At 45.0% G+C, this 17,919-nt stretch overlaps 1 protein-coding gene across 6 annotated transcripts in view; it reads left to right on the forward strand.

The window, feature by feature from the left end:
• Positions 1–17,919, forward strand: part of immp1l (inner mitochondrial membrane peptidase subunit 1) — a 180,933-nt gene that overhangs the window by 61,425 nt on the left and 101,589 nt on the right. The gene's annotated exons all lie outside the window — the stretch shown is intronic.

The raw sequence follows: 17,919 nt of genomic DNA on the forward strand, positions 1-17,919 counted from the left end.
ATTTTGGAAGATGACCAGCACTGCATCTACTATTTCTAGGGCAACTTCCGTAAGTACCCTAGGATGTAGATTATCAGGCTCTGGGGATTTATCGGCCTTCAATCCCATCAATTTCCCTAACACCATTTCCCTACAAATACTGATTTCATTCAGTTCCGCCCTCTCATTAGACCCTATGTTCCCCGACATCTCTGGGAGTTTATTTGTGTCCTCCTTTGAACCAAAGTATGTATTTAATTGGTCTGCCATGTCTTTGTTCCCCATTATAAATTCCCCTGATTCTGACTGCAAGGGACTTACGCTTGACTTTACCAATCTTTTTCTCTTCTCATATCTATAGAAGCTTTTACAGTCAGTTTTTATGTTCCCTGCAAGCTTACTCTCATACTCTATTTTCCCCCTCTTAATTAATCCCTTTGTCCTCCTTTGCTGAATCCTAAACTGCTCCCAATCCTCAGGTTTGCTGCTTTTCCTGGCCAAATTATATGTCCTTTCCTTGGATCTTATGCTATCCCTAATTTCCCTTGTTAGCCACGGTTGAGTCACCTTTTTTGTCTTATTTTTATGCCAAACAGGGATGAACTAATTCTGTAGTTCATCCATGCAATCTTTAAATGTTTGGCATTGCCTATTCACCGTCAACCCTTTAAGTAACATTCCCCAATCCACCCTAGCCAACTTGCGCCTCATACCATCGTAGTTTCCTTTATTTAAATTCAGTACCCAAATCTCTGAATCGACTACTTCACTCTCCATCTTAATGAAGAATTCTATCATATTGTGATCGCTCCTCCCCAAGGGGCCTCGCACAACAAGATTGCTAATTAATCCTTTCTCATTACATAATACCCAGTCTAAGATGGCCTGATCTCTAGTTGGTTCCTCGACATATTGGTCCAGGAAACCATACCGTATATACTCTAGGAATTCCTCTTCCACAGTATTGTTACTAATTACCCATGATAACTGCTGTGCCCTTATTGCACGCGTCTCTAATTTCCTGTTTAATGCCATCCCCAACCTCAGCATTGCTGTTTGGGGGTCTGTATACAACTCCCACTAATGTTTTCTGCCCCTTGGTATTTCTCAGCTCTATCCATTCAGATTCCACATCATCAGAGCTAATATCCTTCCTTACTATTGTGTTAATCTCCTCTTGAACCAGCAATGCTACCCCACCACCTTTTCCTTTTTGCCTGTCCTTCCTGAATATTGAATACCCCTGGATGTTAAATTCCCAGCCTTGCTCACCCTGGAGCCATGTCTCCGTAATCCCAATTATATCATATCCGTTTACATCTATTTGCGCAGCTAATTCATCGACCTTATTACAAATGCTCCTCGCATTAAGACACAAAGCCTTCAGGCTTGTTTTTATTAACACTCTTAGACCTTTTAAAATTATTGTTTACTGCGGCCATGTTTGATTTACACCCTTGATTTCTCTGACTTCCACTTTTGCTTTTCTCCTTCATGTCTTTTGCTTCTATCCTTGCTTCCCTTTCCTCTGTCTCCCTGCACAGGTTCCCAACCCCCTGCCATTTTAGTTTAGACCCTCCCCAACAGCACTAGCAAACACTCCCGCTAGGACATCGGTCCCGGTCCTGCCCAGGTGCAAACCGTCCAGTTTGTACTGGTCCCACCTCCCCCAGAACCAGTTCCAATGTCCCAGGAATTTGAATCCCTCCCCCTTGCACCATTCTTCTAGCCACGTATTCATCTGAAATATCCTTCTATTTCTACTCTGACTAGCACGTGGCACTGGTAGCAATCCTGAGATTACTACCTTTGAGGTCCTAGTTTTTAATTTACCTCCTAGCTCCCTATATTCAGCTTTTAGGACCTCATCCCGTTTTTTACCTATATCGTTGGTACCTATATGCACCACGACAACTGGCTGTTCACCCTCCCCCTCCAGAATGCCCTGCAGCCGCTCTGAGACATCCTTGATCCTTGCACCAGGGAGGCAACATACCATCCTGGAGTCTCGTCTGCAGCCGCAGAAACGCCTATCTATTCCCCTTACAATAGAATCCCCTATCACTATAGCTCTCCCGCTCTTTTTCCTCCCGTCCCATGCAGCAGAACCACCCATAGTGCCAGGAAGTTGGTTGCTGCTGCCTTCCCCCAATAAGCCATCCTCTGCAACAATATCCAAAGCGATATATCTGTTTGAGAGGGGGATGGCCACAGGGGACCCCTGCCCTACCTGCCTGCGCCTACTACTCTGCCTGGCGGTCACCCATTCCCTTCTTGCCTGTGCAGCCTTTACCTGCAGTGTGACCAACTGATTAAACGTGATATCCACGACATCCTCAGCATCGCGAATGCTCCAGTATGTATCCATTTGCAGCTCCAGCGCCGCAATGCGGTCTGCCAGTAGCTGCAGCTGGATATACTTTCCGCACACATGGTCGTCAGGGACACAGGAAGTGTCCCTGATTTCCCCACATAGTGCATGAGGAGCATGCCACGGGGCCGAGCTTTGCTGCCATGACTTATCCTTTAATTAATTTAAATTAAATGAATACCACCAATTATACTACAATTAAATTATATACTCAAGGGCCCTTGGTTCCTAGCACTCCCCGCTACACAACAGAGACCTTAGAAACCATAACCACAAAATTAAGAGCTTCTAAACTTTATAAACTAGGGCCTAGAAATTCAGTTTGGGCCCGCCAGCTGGTTTGCGCCCAAAAGTTAGCGCTGGGCGGGGAGCCATTAGCGACCGTCAGATATTCGGCTTCTGCGCCCCAAGTCGGAACCGGGCGCTATTCCAGGGTGTGGCCGCCCCCGCTTGGGGCGCTGAAACTGAATTTCAGCGCTGTAGGCGCCGCTGCGCCACCCGATGCGGTGCGGCAGGCTGCGGTACTGCAGGCCTCCTCCTTCTCTTAAGGTGGAGGTGCCTGCAACGGGGAGATCGCCGCTGGATTGTGCCGGCAAATGAGCCCGGCACCACGGAGAAGTGCCGGGCTCGTGGAAAGCAGCCGGCAATGCCGCGGGGGGGATGGTGGAGGAGGCCGGGGAAGGAGGTGCGTGCCGAAAAAGCGGCCGGCCGCACCTCCACCTTTATGCGCCCCACTAAGGCTGCAGTAAGGCCCTGGTCTCTGGATGTAAGTAGCGGCCGCCACGGAGGAGGCGGCGGCAACTGAATATGGGATTCGGGCCGGCATCGGGGCGGAACCGGGGCACTGCGCACACCGATGACGTCATCGGTGCCGGCGCAGCGCTACCGGCTACCGCCGCCATTACCGCAGCGCTGAATATCAGCGCAAACTCCTCTATTGGCGCAAAAGCCCTCTTTGGGCGAAAACTGGGCGCAAAGCCAACCGAATTTCTAGGCCTATGAACCTTAACTGTCAAACTGTAGAGTAGCATAAATACTCACCTGGCCGTACTCACCCAATCAGCTGCTTCCTCCTGACCGCGTCACGTTTTGAATCGTGACGTGGCTCTGGAACGCCGCCACTGGTCTGCGAGATTGGTAAGCCTCTGGAGAAAAAAAAAGCCCGCAAAAGTGAGTTTTAATACGCACTGAAACTCCGCTCTCGACACTGGCCTGTGGGGGGGAAAAAAGCCAGCGAAAGTGAGTTGAAATACTCACTGAAACTCCGCTCTCACCGCTCCCGACACTGGCCCGTGAAAAAAAGCCCGCAAAAGAGAGTTTATATACTCGTATGTGTGCGCGAGATTCCCTGGCAGCTGCCATGACTCTTGCATCCTGCGCCAGTCCACTGTCCCTCAGCTGTTCGCACTGCGAAACAATCTTTCCGGCTGGCTCCTTGGAGATAAGGGCTATCCCCTGAAGACGTGGCTAGTGACACCATTGAGGAGACCATCAAATGAGTATGAAAAGCGTTACAATCAAAGCCAGATTGCCACCAGAAGTCTCATAGAGCAAACACTAGATTTGCTCAAAATGCGCTTCAGATGCCTGGACAGATCTGGTGGAGCCCTTTAGTATGCACCAGCCAGGGTCTCGAGAATCGTCATTGTCTGCTGTGCCCTGCACAACATCGCACTGCAGCGAGGATTAGCGCTGCTTGAGGAAGAAGGCGCAGAGCGCACAGCCTCTGCAGAGGAGGAGGAGCAGAATGTGGTTCAGCAAGAGGAAGACCTGGAGCAGGCGGCTGACTCACTGCGACCAGCACGCAAGCACATTGCTGCCAGGGATGGCCTAATCAATGCCAGATTCACTTAACTTCATGCAGCACAGACATGTGGCTGCCACATACACATGAAGGTTGGCATTACTACACTGCAACACCATAGAGCATCTCTACAATGAACTATTCAATCCTTGCACTGTCGCCGCCATTGCTGGACATTAAGGCGCCCTTACCCTTGTCTGTGCCACCTCAGTTTGTGACCAAACATATGGCAACAACATCAATCATTCACAAAACATTACTTTATTGCAACAAAATAAAAGAACTGAAACTTAACATTCATTTATAGGAAATCACCCAAGTGACTACCCTAGTGACTATTTATATGTGAGCTTTCTTTTACATGTGCTTCTACGTGGTGCTACCCCTGTCGCTTCACCAGATGTAGAGGCAGGCTGCTCACTTCCCTGCTGCGCCTGCTTAGACGCCTTTGGCAGTCATCCTCTGGGTTTTGGAGCCGTTGAGGGCCCCGACAAAGTCTGCTTCTCCTGCGGCTGTGCAGTGGCTGACTCGGCCATCACCGTTCATGGAGGGATCTGGGGCTCTGACCAAGGGGTTGGCAAGGGGGGGGGAGGTGGGGGCAGTGTGAGCGCTTGGAGAGGAGCCCCTACTTCCATGTCCCCTCCCATCATCATCCCTCTTGTGGGTCACCTGCACTTCTCTGATAGCAAGTAGCTGGAGAGCACCTGCTGCACATCAGTGGGGCCATGAGGACCCATTTCTCTGCTGACATTCCTTATAACAAGGACGTCCATGGACCTCTGGCTTCTCTCCTCAATAGATGCCCATCTATCCTCCATAGATGACCATCTATTTAGAAGTGTTACCATGTTCTCCTGAGTCTGGCGATTTATGTCCTCCATGGAGGTTGCCATGCTTTCCATGGCAGAGCCTACAGTTGCCAGTGCGTGCGCCATGGCGTTGCTCATATTTGAGATGGACTTCTCCATTCTCTGCACACTCGCAGTCACCGTGGTTGCAAACCCTGTCAAAGCCTCCTGAACTTGTTCCTGAAGCTCCAGGATCACCCTCTTCCTGGATGGCCCCCGAGGCTCAGCGTCTGCATGCAGAGCTAGGAGACTCCTGTAGCCTCCGACGAGGAGTCTCCACTGCTGTCCCTGTCTCCACCATGATTTTGCTCACTTGTGACTTGTGATACACCAGGTGACAACACTACTCTATCTCGCCTAGGACCCACCGAGGTGTGCGTCTCTGCGCTGGTGCTGGGTGCGCTCATTTCTGCTGATGCTGCTCCCTCAGAGGCTGGAGCATCCTCTGAGGAGTGCTCCTGCTCTTCCTCCTGGACAGTGGGGGGGGAGGGGGTGCTCTTGATGGTACTGTGGGAGAGTAAAGACATGAGTTAGACATGTGATGTGATGTGTAGGCTGCAGACACATCCCATTGTGCACATGATGAGCATTCAATTTCTATTGACATCAGATCCCAATCGAGTCACTCATGATTGCAATATAAGATGTTTGTAAAATAATTTGGTCACCAAGTTGTTCTAATGGGCCCCTCTCTCCGTCCCCCACTTCAGGCTGGTCAACTACTCCTGCGATGTCCAGAGCTGCCTCCTCAGCGCTGGTGAGCTCAGCCAGCGATGGTGCTCCTCCTCCTGTTCTCCCTCCTTTTTCCTGCAATGAGGGGAAAAAGTGCAGTTTTAGTGAGAGTGATGGAATGGCAGGAATGACGTATGAGGAGAGATTGGGTCGATTGGGCTTATATTCGCTGGAGTTTAGAAGAATGAGAGGGGATCTCATTGATGTAGTGTCCGTGTGTAGATAAAGACACTGAAGACAGGAGTTGGTTCATAGGTATTTACTAAGCAAGTCTGGGGGGGGGTTCTAAAGGATATACACAATACACAGGCTTATATAGCCCAAGTGGCAATTACCGGCATTACGCACACCTGGGGCTCTTAAAGGCACATACACCATAATTGCTCTTAAAGGCACATACACCACAATTCCTCCCCTTCTAGCTAACTAGCACATCATATTTTAAGTAATTATTAATTACATGTTATATGCAAAATAATATACATTGCTGTATTAATTAATTATAAGTTAGTCTCTCAGGAGGCTTCCTGACTCGGTCCGGATAACGCCTCGGGGGTGTAGTAGTTTCTGGTGGTGTAGTAGGTTCTTCTGGCAAGGCTGATTCGGCTTGAAGGCCAGTGTCGGGTTCATCGGGCTCCAGTATCACCGGATCGGAGGTAGATATGGGTATCTCTACTTCATCGGTAGATGTATAGAGTGGTGGTGTAGGTTGTCCCTTTTCGGATGACTTGATGATTTGGTCAGCATGGCGCCTTATTATGCTGTCTCCGATGTCCACGGTATACATCAGTGGTCCTAATCGTGTGCAGATAGTTCCAGGCTGCCATTTCTCGGTACGGTAGTCCCGGGCCAAAACCGGTTGGCCTATCTGGAAGACCCTAGTTGGCCTTTCATTCATGCCCTGAAACTGCCGGTTCTCCACGTCCCTTCGGATGTTGGGCTTGACCAAATCCAGCCGGCATCTTAGGTTTCTATTGTAGAACATCATGGCGGGAGTTTGGTTAGTAACCATATGCGTTGCATTCCTATATGCAAATAAGAAGTTATCCACCTTGTGCTGAAGTTTTATGTCTTCATTACCCATGGCCTTGATGGCCTTCTTGAAGGTCTGGACAAACCTTTCAACCAATCCATTGGGGGCAGGATGGTATGGGGCGGACGTGTAGTGCTTTACCCCATTGTTCTTTAAGAACTTTCTGAATTCTTCGGACACAAATTGCGGTCCATTATCAGAACATATCTGCTCCGGCAGCCCATTCCTGGCAAATATGGTCCTTAATACTGTGATGGTTTTTTCCGTGGTGGTGGAGGACATCTTTATTACCTCCGGCCACTTGGAGTGTGCATCAACTGCGATTAAGAACATGGAGTCCATAAATGGACCAGCAAAGTCGATGTGCACCCTTTGCCAGGGAGATGAGGGCCACTCCCATGGATGTAGAGGGGCCTGTGGCGGAGCATTTTGGACCTTCTGGCATCCTAGGCAGCTCTTGGTCATGTCTTCGATGTCTCCATCGATACCTGGCCACCATACAAACGCCCTAGCTAGGTTCTTCATTTTCACTGCACCCAGATGCCCCTCGTGAAGCTCCTTTAGCACTTTATCCTGGAGTTTGGGTGGAATCACCACTCTGGATCCACACATCAAGGTTCCTCGGCACACTGACAGCTGTTCTCTTCTTTGCGAGAATGCTGGCAACAGTGGTTCGCCATGTGCTGGCCATCCCTTCACTGTTAAATCGTAGACCCGTGAGAGAGTAGGGTCATTTCTTGTCTCCCTTTCAATGGCAGAATTTGTCACCGGTAGACATTCCACTATGGTAGAGTGGAATATCTCTACTGGGTCTACTGTAGGTGCCTCTTCTATCGTTGGCAACGGTAGGCGTGATAAACCGTCAGCATTCCCATGCTGTTTTGACCCTTTGTATTCAATGTTGTATTGGTGTGCTCCTAGAAAAAGGGACCACCTCTGTAGTCTTTGTGCCGTCATAATGGGGACACCTTTTTTAGGGTTGAATATGGAGATGAGGGGTTGATGGTCAGTCAGCAAGGTAAATTTTTGTCCGTGTAGGTAATGGTTGAATTTCTTCACTCCCCATACCAGGCTGAGTGCTTCCCTGTCTATCTGGGCATAGTTACGCTCAGCTGAGTTCAATGAGCGTGACGCAAAAGCTATCGGCCGTTCCGAGCCATCAGGGAATCTATGGGACAATACCGCTCCTATGCCGTAAGGGGATGCATCGCACGCCAGTCTGATTGGTAGTGATGGGTTGTAATGAGCCAAAATTTTCTCGGATGTGATTAAGTCTTTACATTTATGGAAGGCACGTTTACAGTCTTCGTTCCATTTCCAAATCACTCCTGTCTGTAGAAGATCATTAAGAGGGTGTAGAATAGTTGATAAGTTCGGTAAAAATTTATGATAGTAATTTATTAATCCCAGGAATGACCTTAATTGTGAAACATTTTCAGGTGCTGGGGCTTTTATAACTGCTTCAATTTTTTCAGGTGACTTATGCAACCCTTCCTTATTAATTATGTGGCCACAATATGATATCTGATTTTGGAAAAATTCGCACTTGGGGCGATTTGCTCGTAGGCCCCGTTCTTTCAGCCTAGTGAGCACCTGCTCCTAATTGGCAAGGTGCTCGTTGTCGTTTTCTCCTGTTATAAGGATGTCGTCTAGGTAGCATTGAGTCCCCGGAATCCCTTGCAGGACTTGCTCCATAGCTCTTTGCCAGATAGCTGGAGCTGATGCTATTCCAAAAACCAGTCGATTGTACTGGTACAGGCCTTTGTGTGTGTTTATTGTGAGATACTTTTTAGAGGTCTCCTCAACCTCCATCTGTAGATATGCCTGTGCCAAGTCAATTTTTGTGAAACGTTTCCCTCCGGATAGTGAGGCGAAAATATCTTCTATCCTCGGAAGAGGATACTGTACCGTGTGAAGGACCGGGTTTACAGTTACCTTAAAGTCCCCACAGATGCGAATTTTTTTCTGTTCCTCAGAGTTATTTTTCAATGTTTTTTTCATGACTGGAACGATGGGTGTTGCCCATTCGCTCCAATCTATTTTGGATAATACGCCTGCCTTTTCCAAATTCTTCAGCTCTGCCTCGACTGCCAGACGTATTGCGTATGGCACCGGTCTTGCCTTAAAAATTTTTGGAATTGCTGTATCTTCCACTTTTATTGAGGCGGTGATGCCTTTCAAGGTTCCTAGTTTCTCTTGAAACACTTCTTTGGCGTTGGCCAAGATGTCTTTTAATCGTTCAGGTATGATGTCATCATTGTTTTTTTCCTTACTGGTCACCGTCAGTGCCTGAATGGAGTGCCAGTCTAAACGTATCTTCCTTATCCATTCACGTCCCAACAACGGTGGACCACCATCTTGTAGAATGTATAAATACAACTTTTGTATTTCTTTGCCGTTGTATACCACAGGCACCCTTATTTTTCCTTTGGGGTAGACTTTCTGCCCCGTATATGTTTTTAAGATAATGGATGTGTCTTTTAGAGGTATATGCGAAAATAGCCTCTCGTAATCTCGTCGATTTATTACGGTTAGAGCTGATCCTGTATCTAGCTCCATTTTAACTGGGGACCCTGCTATTGTGAGGGTAACCCAAATGGTTTGGTAATCCTCTTTGGCAAGTACATTATGTAATTTGAGACAGCTTAGTCTCTTGTTTCCGGAGTCGCTATCGCTATTCTGGTCTTCGGAGCTATTGTCCGTCATCATTTGTACCTTCCTGTACTTTTCTTTATTGATTTTTTGTTTTCTGTCAGTGGATTTATTTTGTCCAGATTGGCATACCCATGCAATGTGTCCAATCTTACCACATTGCCTGCATGCTTTGCCCTTGAACCAGCAGTCCCTCTGGTTATGGGTGGATCTGCCGCAGCGATAACATCTTCCGAACTCCTGTGTCATTTTATGGGTGCCGAAGTCCTGTGTCTCTTGTTGTATCTCTGCAGCTCCTTTTGCTGCTGCTTCGTATGATACAGCCATACTGAAAGCTTTGTCCAATGTTAAATCTTTTTCAGAAAGCAGTCTTTTTTGTGTTCCTTCACTTAAGAGACCGCAAACAAATTTGTCTCGAAGATAATCTGATAGTCCTGCTCCGAATTGGCAGTACTTTGATAGCTTTCTTAATTCGGTTAGGTAATCAGCGTTACTTTCATTCTTGTGTTGATTTCTCTTGAAGAACTTGAATCGTTCCACTATCAGCAGCGGTGTTGGGTTTAAATGCTCCTGCAGGGTATCAACAATTTCTTTAAAAGTCTTGTCCTTTGGTTTGGCTGGAGTGATTAAATTTCGTAACAGCCCGTATGTCTTCGCGTCCATTAAGTTCAGAAGTACTGAAGCTTTTTTTTCATCTGTTATTCCATTTGCAGTGCAATAAACCTCTACTCTTTCCACGTATGTGGTCCAATCTTCTATTTCGCCATCAAAAGCCTCAATATTACCAGATTTAGGCATTTCAGAAAAGATATGGCGCTTCCCGCGCTTTTTTTTTTCTTCTCTCTGTAGCAACGATATGGCGCTTCCCGCGCTTTCCCGCCGCTGCTACCGCTAACAACGCTGTTTTACTGTGGTTTCCGTTTATTCACTGTTGGAGACTCGTTCCCGACGGAGGTCTAAACGCTGAACTGCTTGCCGCGCCGGCCGTCTCTCGAGTGCACCCTCCCAGTCCGTTATTGCTTGCCTCCGATTTCGCTGCCTGTCTCAGCTGTAGAGCCCGCCGCTGGAGCTCCAGCCTGACGCCCAGGAAGGATTAGCGCAGTACCTGTCACCAGCTTGGCCAGCTGGTGAAACCACAGTTTCTCTTACTTCCTTGAGTCTTCAGGACGCTGGAGGAATCGATGTCCTTGAGGTGCTGCCGAATTGCAGGTAAGTCCGTTTCCACTTCGTCGCCACTGTAGTGTCCGTGTGTAGATAAAGACACTGAAGACAGGAGTTGGTTCATAGGTATTTACTGAGCAAGTCTGGGGGGGGTGGGTTTCTAAAGGATATACACAATACACAGGCTTATATAGCCCAAGTGGCAATTACCGGCATTACGCACACCTGGGGCTCTTAAAGGCACATACACCATAATTGCTCTTAAAGGCACATACACCACAATTGAAACTTATAAAATTCTAACAGGACTAGACAGGCTAGATACAGGAAGGATGTTCCCAATGGCAGGGGAGTCCAGAACCAGGGGTCACAGTCTAAGGATAAGGGGTAAGCCATTTAGGACTGAGATGAGGAGGAATTTCTTCACCCAGAGAGTGGTGAACCTGTAGAATTCCCTACCACAGAAGGCAGTGGAGGCCAATTCTTTAAATATATTCAAGAAGGAGTTGGATATATTTCTTAAGGCTAAAGGGATCAAGGGATATGGGGAGAAAGCAGGGACAGGGTACTGAATTTGGATGATCAGCCATGATCTCATTAAATGGCGGAGCAGGCTCGAGGGGCCGAATGGCCTACTCCTGCTCCTATCTTCTGTGTTTCTATGAGTGTAAAGAATGGATAGGATAGATGTTTAGAGGGAGACTATGATGGAGTTGGGTGCCAATACCAAGTTGTCTCCTTTTGAGTTGTTGGTTGTTGTCATTGCATAACTTTGAGAGTGAGTGTGAGGGGTGCATAGTAAGATGGGGATGCGCTTCTGTACATAGGGAGAGACGGATGGGTGATGCTGCAAGGGATGTTGGGGTGAGTAAGGATGTGCAGGAGTAGGGTTGGCAATGCAGAGTGATGGGGATGTGATGACAGGCACAGCAGAATGAAGGGAAGTGTGCTTTTATACTCACTTTTTTCCTGAACGCAGGAGATCATTGAGCCTCTTCCTGCATTGCACCCAGGTGTGAGCAACAACAGACCTTGCAGTGACCTCCTCAGCTATTTGCAGCCAGGTTGCCTTGGCCTGGTGAGGAGGTCTCCTCCTTCCATTCCCAGGGAATAGAGCCTCCCTGCGTCCTCTAACTCCCTCCACAAGAACATGGAGGGAGTCATCGTTGAAGCATGGCGCAGCCCTCTGTCTCTGTGCAGTCATTTTGCAATCAAGCAGCACTCAGGAGTGCGGAAGTAGAAGTGAGAGCAAATGGGGACATGGCCCCCTTAAATAGAACGGCAGCAAACGTGTCATCAGAGGAGCTGAACAGACCGGCACCTAGTGATTGGGCCGGGTAACGCGCACCGAGGGCTTAACAAGCTCAATCAGTGGAAAATTGTTTGAGCAGAGCGGCTGCAGCCAGGAGCAGGACCGGAACCCGTCAACTACCTCTCCCGCTGCGAACCCGCCTCAGCTGGGAAAATCCAGCCCAGTGAGTGGTTGTTCTGGAAAATGAGGCAGGAGGTCAGGAAAACTCTCTCCTGCCTCAGGATGCCATGGTTTAGTTACTGGATAAGCCAAATTTCATTTTTCAATGGGTTTGGGATTTTTACTGGTGTTTTGGGGAATTCTGCAATTCTGGCCATTTATAATCAACGCCATCAGTTCATGAATAAGTCAAATTCTGTTTTTTATCACCTAGGATGCCAGGAATTTTACTGATGTTTTGGGGGTCACATTCTAAGAACACATCCATTTTTCTTTGAAAACTGCAAGCCAGTGGACTTGATTATGATTTGTATTTATTACCCCATTCTGAAAGAAAGGAAGGAAGGAAGACTTGCATTTCTGTAGCACCTTTCACGACCTCAGGATGTCCCAAAGCGCTTTACAGCCAATGAAGTGCTTTTTGAAGTGTAGTCAATGTTGTAATGTAGGAAACGCACAGCAAGCTCCCACAAACAGCACTGTGATAATGACCAGATAAATCTGTTTTAGTGATGTTGATTCAGGGATAAATATTGGCCAGTTCCGCAAAGACTCTGGGATGACACTGACCTTGATAAATTGAGAGTGAATCTCAACTTAGACAAGTATTTTCACCTTGTAATGGACTACAATCTGTAACCATCTACATTTAAGAGTAATCATGAAGAAATTTACCGTGTAGAAAATATTAAATAGCAATGTTAACATGAGAAAGAAGGGTTATAGCCTTATAGCCTATTATTGAGTGAACACATGCATGAGACACGTGTAGCTTTATCTCGATTTCAGATTATAGTCTGCATTACACTTCTGTAGCTTTATTATTCTATTTATTCCACAATATAATATTTGAAATATAATTGTTATGTTCATCACTATATTTTCTTATCCTTGATTATCTCATCACCTTTGACAAGTAAACTAAAGGCAAAGGTTTGAATTTCGGTGAATGATTTCTAACATTCTACAACATTTCTTTTTTTTTAATTGCACCTTAATGGATATTTTAATTTTAATACAACACTAAAATTCTTAACTGTAGGTTTTCATCATGCCTTCACCATCACGTCATCTTTTATTACATCTTGCATTGTGAAGGTTAGCGTAGCGCGTCCTCTAAATATTGGTTCCATCATAGCAAGCAAAATGAATCACCAAAAATCTTCTTTTTGCTATTGGGTAACACAACCTTTTAGAACAGTGTAAAACCTACACCAAAGAAAAGAACTTGCATTTATATATCGCCTAATCGTCTTTGTCAGAAACTTCCCAAACCACTTTACAGGCAATGGATTACTTTGAACTGCAGTTACTGACCTTGGGTAGGCGAAATATTTTGCATGCTGCAAGTTCGCTTCCTTGCACTGGCATTGCAAGAGTGTCCCAAAGATGTATCCTTGGTCCTCCTTTTCCTCATCTATATGCTGTCCCTCGGTGACATCTTCTGCTGGCACAGCGTTAGCTTCCTTATGTATGATGATGATCATACCTAGCTTTACCTCTCCACCACTTCTTTTGCTCCCATGGTCACTTCTTTGCTGTCGTATTGCCAGTCTTGGATGAATTACAACTTACTTCAGCTGCCCATTTGGGAACACTGAAGCCACGGTTTCTGGTATTCACCATAAACTTTGCTTCCTTGACAGTGACTCCATCCCCCTCCTGGTTTCTAACATTTCTATCTCAGCAAGATTGCCTGACTCGGCCCCAGTCTTAATCCCATTGAAACTCTTATCCATGCTTTTTTTTAATACCTCCAGACTCAATAATTCCAATGCTCTGCTTGCTGGTATTTCTTTGTTCACACACCATAAAATATTAGCTTGCCCAAAATACAGCTGCTCATACCCTGTCTGACACTGATCCCCTTTCATCCATAGATTCCAGCCTTGTGGACCTACACTGTCCCCCGAAATATTAAACTTAAACTTAAAATCCACGTCTTCATCTTCAAATCCCTTCATGGCCTCACTCCACCATACCCCTGCAACCTCCCACAGCCTTTTGTCTTCCGACCTTGGTCTTCTGTGCATTTTACACCCTCTCCGCTGATGGCAAAGCTTTCAATCACAGGCCTTGTTCTTTGGAACTCGCTGCCGAGGCTCCACCACTTCTCTTCTCTCTCCTCCTTTAAAACCCTTCTTATAACCAACTTCTTTTACCTAAGCCTTCAACTCTCCCTCTTATACTCTTCCCTAGCTTGGTGTTCCTTGCCTCCTAGTATTACTCTTTTACGTGCTTTGGGACATTTTGTACATTAAAGGCTCGATATAAATACAATTTTTTGTTTAATCTGATCTTGGTGGTGTATTGTTGGCCAGGAAAACTCTTCTTGAAAAAGTGCCAAAAGCTCTTTAATGTCCACTTAAGCCAGCAGAACAGACAAGTGTGTCCTCGTTTTAGCAATGTAACACTCCCTCAGTGTTGCAGTGCAATGTCAGCCTAGATTATGTGCTCATATCCAGGAATGGAACTTGAACCACAACCTTCAAATTCAGAGATAAGAGTGCTGCCAACTGAGCCAAGCTAAAGTTGATACCGGTACTGACACAGATTGGCTTTAGAAATAATGCATCTCTTTGTTTGCCATATCCTTTTAGATCCATAAATCTGCAGGTTTGTACAGTAAGCTTCTGATAGCTAAGCCCATGTAAACTGTAGTTTACAGTTACCTTGGTCATCATCAACAAATTTTCCAGATGGTCGTCTATTTTATATCTGGGGGTTTGTGTCACTAATGCTGATAGCAGATTCCCATTTCAAAGAAATGTAGTATTCAAGTAAAACTGTTGATGGCTTTTGCTGATATTTTTCCAGTGTTTAAATTTCATGAGACTCTTGTGCCTAACACTGTTGTAGTGATGTACAGAGGGTCTGAAAGGTTAGTTGGTGTATTTTCAGACGTTTACAGTATTTTTGCCAAACACAACAAAGACACAGCATATGAGACTTCTGCGTTTAGTTTTAACCCGATAGTATAGTATTATTGTAAATTAAATAAAATCCTACAAAGACTCTCAGTAAGAGTAAACCGAGATTGAAATGCGTACCTTGTCTACCATTGAAACTCAGTTGACGCCTAACAGCACATTTCAGAAATTGCAACTAGTGCTGTTAGATCTAGAACATTGTCACAGAAGAGCTCCTTCCAGCTTGCAGAGGTGAGGAGAAAATATTTACCTGGGGGATTATTACCACAGTGCAAATTGCACTTTCTATCTTCTAATATGCAGAGCTGCATCAATACAGCTACAGAGAAGTCTGTGGCACTAAGCACTTCACTCTACATGTTTGAAGAACAATGATGAAATGAAGGTAAACATGACTGAAGGAAACACAGTGCTACAGTTGAATACAGATTTGTGGTTCTGCACGTATCTCTTACTGTACTTAATACAGTAACGTATCTGGACTAAGAGTTACCCCTGAATGGTTACAAGCAGTAATCTAATTGAGTTCAGATGAAATCATAAATGCCAAGTGTGAAGCGCAATTAGTTTAGAATCATCTACTGAATTCTAAGATGTGATTACCGTTTTAAAGTCAGCCCCAAGTGTGTGTTTTTTTTAAATTATATATTGTTTCCATTTTGGATGCAGGCTTGATCCTATTTTTTGAGCCAACAGCAGCTGTCAGTGTGGATGTTGAGGGTTTGAGATCGCATGTCCTTAATGTGTGACGATGCTCATACAAGGGGATTAGTGATGGTGATATCATTACTTCAGGTTTATCATGGCATAATCAGCAGTTTGTTATTGGGAACTTCTATCCCTGGTCTGTGTGGGTATCACTTAGCAGATGGTAGAGTCTTTTTTGAAAGCTGCAAAGATGGTAGAAGTGTTTTCAGGATTCATCCAAACCCAACAAAGAGTTGATGCTAAATGATATGATGACGACGCTCTCTGCACACCATTTAGAATTTAGATATTGATCAAGTTTATTTCTTCTAAGCAATGTAATTTGCTTTTTTTTGTACACATTGCTTTAATTGTTGTGATGATCAGATCTTGTTCCACTGTATCTTAAACTCTACTTATTGGCAATTACTGCGGGGATAAACATTGTACACTCTCTTTCATTAGACTTAAACGCTCTCAAATTTGTCCTTGGTCGGTGCCAGGCTTAAATGCTACCTCTGCTTTCCAAAATTCTCTTAGCATTGTAGTACGGCGTATCATAAAGTTGAAATCGGAGGCTTAATTACATTAAGAGTAATAACACAGCAGAACCTATTGAATTCACAGTGGATCACATCACTTTTATCCTGTATTAAATGAGCTAAGCAGCACAAACAGAATAATCAACATACTATTTGGCTGTCATCTGCAGTGTAGAGACTAGAGATCACAAGGAGTTTTCCCTTGCTACAGTGATAGCCTTTTTATTTCAGACTCCCATCTGGGAGGCCATGAGCACATTATCATACTGAACGCAGGGTTTTGTGTAATCTGCTTAGTGGCACTGCAGTCCAGATCCTTCAGTGCATATTTTGCAATTTATAATTTAAATGAGAACGCTGTTCTGACAGGCTTTGAAATTTATTAAAACTCTTTTGTGCATATGCTTTTGTTCTTGTCTAATAGGCTCAGCATATTTCGGATGCTCAAGTGAAATGATTAATTTTTATTCATGAGTTTTGAAGTCTAGGGACTAAAACTGGATAGATATTGCTGTTCTCGTTTGAGTATGAGACGCAAGGTGTTTTTCTTGTTAAATAAGGAGGAAAGAAAACAGTAGCTTCCCTGTCATAACTGATCGGTAACAGGAATACAATTCTATTACATAATGTCTTGGATTGAGACATTTGGAGGCTTATTTGTCCAATTTTGTAAGCTGTCATGTATTGCTTCTGTTTGTGGATTTTTTGGCTAAACATGAACGTATTAATGTCAGTGTTAAAAGTGAAGGATGAAATTTAATCAATAGTGAGAAAAAAACATCATTTAACTGTAGAAATGACTGAACATCAACAGAAAATAGCAAAACAATTTAGTCTTAACTGAAGTGAATCAATCTTGCTCAGTATATATATATATACATATATACACACACACGTGTATATATATATATAGATTATATATATATATGTGTGTGTGTGTCTGTCTGTGTATGTATGTAGATGTGTATTAACGTTCCCGCTAAGCTGTGTGGCTGCACAACTGTCTGCTGGTCTGGGACCGGCTTTTCAAACGTGAAATTTTGCACCTGCATGAAACATTGAATGGGCCATGCAGCTCGTTAAAGGGACCGCGCACCCAAAAAAAATTAGGGGGAGCATTGTGTATATGTATGTATGTGTGTGTGTGTATACGACACTTTATGCGCTTGAAGTTCGCCAATGCTTTGCGAATCTTTTTTTCCCTTCAGTGTTATCTGAAGCGTGTTGTCTTCAGGTTGTTTCTACACCATTATTAGAATCATTCACTAGTGTAGCACAATTCTGCTAAAGCCAATGAATATCTAAGCACGTCAAAATGTTCCAAAGACATTGAGCCTAACATAGCTCTGAGAAAGGAAGCACTCTAAAATCTCAACCTTATTAATGATGATGGTTAAAAGTGATTTACAAGGCTGTGATACAATCAAGGGATTCAGTGCCTTCAACTCAAAACAGTTGACACAAACCTTATGAATTGGAGACTGCGGTAGAGGTACAAGAGGTTCATGTGTTTAGTAATAAGCTATTTACTTCGAACTTTTATTGGGGAAGAGAAGCAGTCCCATTGATTAGGTTCTGCTCAAAGCTAATAAATCCCTCCACTGTGGGGTATTTGCAGATATCAATGACGAGTGACACTCACTGTTTAGGGATCACACTGCAAGTAAATGCACAATGTCAATAGGTGATATGGGCTGATTTTTACCCTC

This window comes from Somniosus microcephalus, chromosome 15, assembly GCF_052327205.1.
Source record: "Somniosus microcephalus isolate GS21.2 chromosome 15, FLI_Smic_1.0, whole genome shotgun sequence".
Taxonomy (NCBI): Eukaryota; Metazoa; Chordata; class Chondrichthyes; order Squaliformes; family Somniosidae; genus Somniosus; species Somniosus microcephalus.